Source organism: Pseudopodoces humilis, chromosome 16 (assembly GCF_049639895.1).
Source record: "Pseudopodoces humilis isolate 2021_Gansu_Grassland_sample_001 chromosome 16, ASM4963989v1, whole genome shotgun sequence".
Taxonomy (NCBI): Eukaryota; Metazoa; Chordata; class Aves; order Passeriformes; family Paridae; genus Pseudopodoces; species Pseudopodoces humilis.
This window is the reverse complement of record NC_142215.1, coordinates 3,429,851-3,437,791: the sequence shown is the minus strand read 5'-3', so window position 1 is coordinate 3,437,791 and position 7,941 is coordinate 3,429,851.

Below are 7,941 nucleotides of genomic sequence, written 5' to 3'. Positions count from 1 at the left end.
AGTCTCAGCCATGATGAGAACCTCACCTTCCAGACCTGACTACACAACAGGCTATTTTGAGGAGAGAATCTCTTTACATTGGCTGACTGTACAAGGCTTTAATATATATATATATATATATATATATATAAAATGTAGGCAAAAAAATTACATTCAAAAAAATCAGGCATGTAAATGAAAGCTCCTCAAATCTTTGAAAAATCTTCCTTAATATTATATAATAAGAAATACATAACTGTGCCTATTTTTACAGTAATTTTCTTTCATTTGATGACATTCAATAGTAAGATTTATTATTACCCACATGGAAAATATCCTGCCTGGGGGTGGTTGAAATAGATCTTGCAGACAAGTCATCAATCAGCTCATGTTTATCTCTTCAGAGATCAGCGATATCAGTGGCAGGAACAATTCCAACCAATTCAAGAGTGTTTACCGATAATAAAAGGAAATGTTCATGTGGCTTTATACTGCTTCTCTCGCCAGAGGTCACACAGCATTTTTGCAGGAGGGCTGATTTATCGAGGCTCGTTTGAAGATGAGGCAGGGAGAGCTCTGAGGTGTCCAGAGCCCTTGCCCTGACACCTCTGTGGCCATTGCTCCCTCTCTGAGAGAAAGTCTAACTTCCCTTGCAGAGGGCTTTAAGATAACACTGGTCCTCCCTGTCCCCACTGCTAATGAGTTCAGCTAAAAGGATTTAAGACTGATGCAGACAAAAAGATCTTTTACATCAGCTGAATTGCATGCAAAATGATTCTTACACTTCTTAGGAGTGAATTGTATCTTCTAACTGAACTCTGCTATAATTCTAAAGCAGAAGGTCTTATATTTGTGTCGCTGATAGAGAGGTTTTTCAAAATTTTATGACAACACTCAGAATATTTATAGGTATTGACTGCAGGGTTCAGGACAAAGATCTATTGTCCTTGAGGCAAAATAACAACCCTGACTTTACCTAGTACTTGCCTCTTGGTGTAATCAGTCTGGAACTAACACTACAATTGTTACCTAACCCGTGTATGACACAAGGGTTTTGTTCCTCTCACTTCTGCTTTTTTTCCTTTGCAAAATTCAGTATTTATACTTACTGAAACAAAGAGCACTTTGAATCACAACATGAAGTGTATGGTTTTTAAGAAGTTATAAAGGGATCCTTTTTTTTGTTTCATTTCTATGTTTTTGTCTAAGGAAATTTACTGGAACATTCATTTCTGTTTGAGAGGAAACTTGCTCTATGTGGACAATAAAGATGTTAGGATCAGGATGAATGTCTATGGGAGATAATAATAATGAATGAAAAAATGCATCAGTCCAGCACTCATATTTTCCAGGAACTGCAAGAACTCAGTTCTGGGTTGTGTTTTAAATCTGAGCCCCATTGTTCCTGACTGGGTTCCGAGTCTGTTGGAAAGACTTCTCTTTGTTCCTCTGAGCTGCTCCAATCTGAAGCATTTGGACCAGTTCCATATTTTAAGCGAGATTTTTAAGCTGAACATGTATTTTCACTCTTCCAGCTTTAGAATGTAGAGCAAAGCATCTTTCCCCTGTTTCCTGCTGGACATGAGCAGAGCACATTGACACTGGCAAAAGTAATTTGACCTGGGATGAGCCGGTAGGGGACAGGCAGCAGTTATCAGTGGTACGTGAGAGGTGCCAGGAGCACATTGCTCTCCTGGGGCAGGAACATGCCTTGTGAGGCAGCACAGCCCAGGCTTCACCCCAGGCACGTGTGAGCTCTGTGCTCCGGGGTGACGTGATTTGTTCTCCCCACAGATACAAGATGGGTGAGAACATGTTTTTCCCCTTGATGCTGTGTCATTTGGTGGCATTAATCAAATGCTTGTGGTGCCAGGGCCAGGGTTTAGTTGTGTCCTTTCGCAGGTGAATGCCCCAGCCTGGTAGCACAGAGGTGTTTTTCTTGCTCTCTTTTCTTTCTTGGTCTTTATGGAATTTTTACACAAATGGTGCTTCAGCTGAAGCTCTGAGGGTGACCTGGCCTCGGACACTCTGGCATTTGCACTGGTTGTGTGCAGCAGCAGCCTGGGAAGCTCTTCCCGCTCACAGGCAGGATTTGTTACTGGCTAAAGTTACTCTCCTTGTAAGAGAAGTTATTTGGAAACGCTGCCTCTCACCCTTTTAGTGCCCACCAGTTAAACTTCTTCCCTTTCAAAATGCCCACATAAGGTTTCCTGGCCCAGCCCAGCACCCACCTTGTGTCCCTGTGGCTGTGCCTGCTCTCCAGTGTCACATCATGTGTGAAACACTTTCATACCAAGAACTCTGAGAGCTCTGCATTCCTGTGTCACAGAGCATTTGTAAGCCCGACCCCGCTATTGACAGACTGAAGGTCTGTGAGATGGCTCTAACAATACAACCTGGCAAGTATTAGCCTGGAAAATACTCAGGAGCTCATTGCCATCAGCAAAGCTGGGGTCCCCAAGAGGTCGATGTCAGCGTGCGGGTGAAGCCGTCCAGCAGGATCGTGTTAGAGCTCGCACAGAGCATGAACTCCTGAGAGGGGACTTGGCACTGGCTCCCGCTCAAGGGCAATTGTTGGAGCAGCTTGTGAGCAGGCAGCTTGCCAGCGAGACAGGGCATGGCTGTGGACAGCTCAGAGCGTGTGTGTGCGCAGGGCAGGCAGGATGCACAGCTGGGAAACGGGAAAGGGATTTCTGTAAACTTCTGCTCCGAGGGGGAAGAGCACATTCAGGCGATGCCAATCCGTGGAGGAGTAAAGAAATGATTTCTGGCAGCTAAGACAGGTTTTGGGTCTGGCTAAATCTGACAGAATGCTGTGGGGGAGAACTGGAGATGTCATGGTTAATGAGTATGGAAATTATATCAGTAGCTTGGCCATCTAGGTTTTAAATGTTGTCAATCTATAACATGCAATACTTCAGTGTAACATTTTCTGGCTGCCTAGTTTAAGGCATAAAGACAGGCAGCCTCTCAGTAATGAGTCAGTATCTATAGAGAGCAAGCTGTTGATAGCAAAGCAGAAATCTTGGCTTCTCATCTCAGCAAGTTTAAATTAATCAAAAAAGATGGTGGGCAGGAGAAGAAGAGGGGTTGTTTTCTTTTGTTTGCACATTTTTGACACACCTGACAAACTGAATTCCCCATGATTTTTCTGCCTCCCTGCTCGGCCCACGGGAGCATTAATTCCTCCCTCCTCTTGGTGCACTCCAGCCCATGAACTGTGCAGTGACCCTCTTGCCCAGCTCATCTTGGCATCCTGGAGTGCACTTAGACTCTGCACCACGAATGCTGGGAGAAGACAAAACCTGTTTACTGTAAACACATTCTCCCCAGCACTTCAGTCCAGCAAGGGATAATTACCGAAACTCCGGGACAAAGGTGTTGTGGATCTTTTTACTGGTGGATAGAAAGGATCCTCGTCAAGTCTAATGAGTCTGTGGCTCTTACAGACATCCAAGTGGGCCTTGCTGTCTCCAGAAGAGACAGAAAGTAACTCTGGGAAGGCAGAGTGTGGAATCTGACACTACTGTGTAATTGAGGAAAAAGAGCTATATGCATTATTTATGAGCAGAAGGCTGGGCTTAATGTTAACAAGTGAGAAGAAAGTGGCTTCAAAACACTGGCTTTCTGCTCTTCCCTGTAAGAAAGGCTTCTGATTTAAATTGCTTGCATTTGAGAACAAGAAGGGAGACAGAGCTGTTATTTATACCGAGCCTTATTCCGTGTGTGTGGAGCTGTACAAGATTGAGGGAGAGGCAGGGATTGCCCCGAGGAGAGCAGCCTCTGCTCACTCAGGCTGTGGCCAGGATGTGTCATACATGCTGCCCTGTAACGAGCTAATCCCGATCTGCTCCAGGCAGAAGATTTCACTGCAAGACAGAAGCAAACAGAATTGCTACTCCTTTGGCATTTCCATTGGGCAGGGATGGTTTTAAAAAGCTGAGGAATTTTCTCTGAATCACTCTGTCCACCCCATGACCTCTCTTTGCAACCACTGCCCAGTTTTGGGGTTGCATGAGTTGATTTTGTGGCTTTTGTCCTCTTATGGGTCCCCCAGCAGGGTCTGCCCTGTCGGGTGTTGTGGTAGGAGCTGTTGTGGAAGTGGCATGAGCCATCCAGCTCAGGCTGTCACAGAATCTCCCTGTGAAGTCACACAAATGTGCTGGGGCTTTTGGGTTTTAGCTGTTTCTGACTATTTTCTAAAGAAAACAGGCCTGGCTGGCTAATGAAGTTTTGCCCTTCATGATGACAACGTGTGATTATTATCAGCAAAAGATATTATGTTCCAAAGAGTACAGGATGCTGAGCTGCCTTTTTTCCTAAGAAAACACAGCGTGGGCTGAGGCAGGGCAAGTCCCTCCCTGTGGAGAGATCACCTTCATAGCTGAGCAAATTATCACCTTCATCACTGTCTGCATGGCAGTCACACCTGGAGGCAGGAGCAGGAGCTTGAACTCTCCCTGGACCTTTTTGCAGCTCAGCACATCCATTAAGGACCCCACCACAAAGGGGTAAAGGCTCTTCTTCCCACTCCACCCAGCAGATGTACATGACATGTGCTGCAAAAGATTTCACTGCTGCTACTGCAGCCCTGCTTGGGTTGGAGTCCATGCTTGGGATGTTTGTGCTGCAAATCTGGCACCCAGCACTACTCCATGAGCTTGTATTTGCAGAAGTTCCATGCTTTTATTTTCTGCAGGTCCCAAAAGGTAAGAGAACCTTCCATTTTCTTCCCTTTTTAAAGGTCACCAGATTCTCCCATCCTCATTTCTGCATTACAGCCAATGTCCTTTCCATGGTATAAAATCCTGACTCCTTCCTGCTGTGATCCTGAGCAGCCAGGATTTTGTTTCTGGGAGGAAAATTAGCTCAGTGGGATAAGATGAGAATAACTAGGCCTCTGTAAAAGTCAGGAAGCAAGAAGTGAGCAGCATTGCACTGGAACTGATGGGGGAAAAGCACTCTGTTCCTTGATTTCTAACACTGGCTCATTGATTCTCCTCTTGGTTCAATCAGCAGTTACTGCTTCTCCTTAATCCAGGTTCATAACTTCTTAGTGGAGCGGGTTCTTTAAAATAAATACCCCTGAGAAATCATAACAACAGGCTGGAGGGGAAGCTGAAGAACACTGGGATCTTGCCTGCATCCCAGAAGGATGTATTGAGCAGGGAATTGCTGTTTCTAATGGGGTTCCCTGGAAAGTCCTTAGCAGCCAGGTGTGTGGCTGCACAGTTTTGTGTGCGTGTCCAGGTCGAGCAGAACTCGAGCCGAGTGCTGAAAACGAGTAGCACCTTTTTCTGAGGAGTACTGCTAAGTTTTCCCTGTCCCCGGGCTTCTCATAGCAAAGAAGGTAACGGCAGGAAGGACTAATGAATAAAGATGATTTTTGTAAAGGTGGGATTGGAACAGGAGAGGCTGGAGGTGAGGCACAGCGATGGGGGAGGAGGGAGGCAGCCCGTGTGGGGACTAGTGAGTCATGCATCCTCCAGCAAGCACTGACTCACTGGGAAGATGATCACTCTGCTGTTCCCTTTCTGCTAAGGCTGAGGAATAGTCAGTCGACACAACTTTATTCTGCAAGCTCCCGGGTTGGAGAGCGAGGTGTAGAAGGGAGGGAGCTGGAGACCATGAAGCACTGAAGTGGGAGGCAGGGGTGAGCCCTGGAGCACAGCCTGCAGCTGCTGAGGCTCCCTGCAGCAGCTGGAAGGGAGAATTCCCTGTGCTGGATGTGGAACAGAGGCTCAGCTCCTACAGCCAGGATGAGCACTGGGGTCTGCAATACCCGTTTGTGTTCTCTTTGCTGCAGGGTCCAGGCTCAGGTGCTGCCAGCGCTGCTGCTCCCAATGAGGCACACAAAATCCTTGGAGCCAGACTTGGAGTGTGCCAGCTGGGACAGGTGTCACCTGGCAGAGATGTCACATGGGAGAAATGTCACCTGGCAGAAATGTCACTTGGGAGAGTTGTCACCCTGCTCCCTTGTGGACAGTTAGGTACAACCAGTGGGGATGCAGTTCTGATGTTTGTTTTCTCCTGCCCAGCTCGTTATGCTTAACAGGTGAAGAGAGCCATCGCTGAATTTGTGCTACCTGCAGATTTCTAAAAGGAAATACATCTTTTTACCCATTGTGTGCACAGGAGAATGATTCTGCAGGGCTAAGGAGAGGGACCAGAGGGCCATGTGGTTTCTTCCTCAGAGAAAGAGGAAAGAAAATGTATAAGAAGAATCCAAAATTACCCCAAAAGCTGATTCTCACTCAGATTGTTACAGCTTTCATACGAGTGAAGTGCAGAGAGCCCTGATCCACAAAGTGGTGCTGTCAGGATTTCTGGAGCAGTGAAAGGCTCCAAGTGTGTCTGTGCAGTCAGCATTGAGGGCAGGGGCTGGAACTGCCCAGCACAGCCAGTGCCCAGACCTGGGATGAGAAACTGGGAGAGCAGTTGCAAGTCAGAGCTGCAATTTTCATTTGCTTTACAAGTTTTATGTTGGTAATGTGGAGTAATTAATGAACCAGAGCAGTGCTGCAGAGGGGGAATAATTTTAATGCTCCTTTTAAAGAGGCTACTAAATCAATGGGGCAGTTTAAAAAGGAATGATAGCCTGGAGATTAGGAGACTTAATGTGAGAAATTAGGCAGGGTTTTGAGAGTGATCGAATCTCAAGTAGGCAGGTCCTTCATGAGCTGCTGTGTGGGCATTTGCATGTTCAACACACACTGCCAAAGGCAGGACTCACTGAGTTTTAGGCTTGACTGGTCAGACTGGGCCACTGTGCTCAGACATGAAGGTCCCCTGCACTTGGAAAAGACACTGAGAGATTGTAAAGCACAAGCTACAATCCTGCTTCCCACTGTGCAGGAGCAGTATTTTTCCACTCCTGTCACAGGTCTTCTGACTACCAGGCTCATAAGGGATGTCTACATGGGCTTTTGTAGGCAGATACGAGCTTACTCTGGCTGCAGGCCAAGGGAACCAGAAGCCATGGAGCTGCAGCTAATGTGCTACATGCCCAAATTACTGTGGCCTGCTGAGAGGCAGGATATTAGCTTGAGCTCAGGGCTCTGGCCAGCTCAGACCATGAGTGAAATAAGTTTTCCTCTGTGTGCGGAAAAGCATGGAGACAAGGATAGGCAACCTGTATAGGATTCAGAAAGCTGCTTTTATCCTGGCTCAGGCAGGTTAGCTGAGCCCAGGAAAATCAGGCAGACACAACTCCCTGAGCACCCTGACCCGAGCACAAAGAGCAGCACCACATGGTTGGCCTCAGAGCCAGCCAGCTCCTCCTGGCCAAGGAAAACTGCTTTGGGAGCTGCATCCAAATTCTGTGGGCCTCCAGTTGGCTCTCCCTGTTGTAGGCATACCCAGCGTTTCTCTCCTGTTTTGGATGGCAGGGACTCGCTGTGGACAGGGAGGGTTTGAATTCCATCCTCACTGCCTCTGTGAGTTTCTGCAGGAAAATGTTGTACAATGTGACACCTGATGGACCATATTGAATTCTGAGCTCTGAAGGTGGACTGGCACCTACATGTGTCCAATTTGAACTACGATGAAAGGCTGTCTCCATTTTAAATGCATATATTAGCTAGATGGATTAGCAGATATTTTTTTATTCCTAAAATTTTTTACTGTCTCAATTTTGAAGACTGCTTTGCATGAGAAATTTCACCATGTATTATTGTTTAATTTAATTGTTAATGGAGGAGGAACTCTGTGTGTGTGTGTCCACATGTATGTGTATATGTACACATGCAGAGTACAAGAAAACAGAGATGTTTATATGTAAGTACACACCCAAAATTCAGTCTTGGTTATCTTAGAATGATACATAAAGATATTAAGGATGCACAGCAAAAAACTGTGTGCTAGGCAGTCTTGTGGTGCAGTGAAGCATTTTAAAAGCAGGGATTTGAGTAACTGTCTAAGTTGCTGAGGATAGAACCATAATTTGAGCAGGAAGAAGCTTTA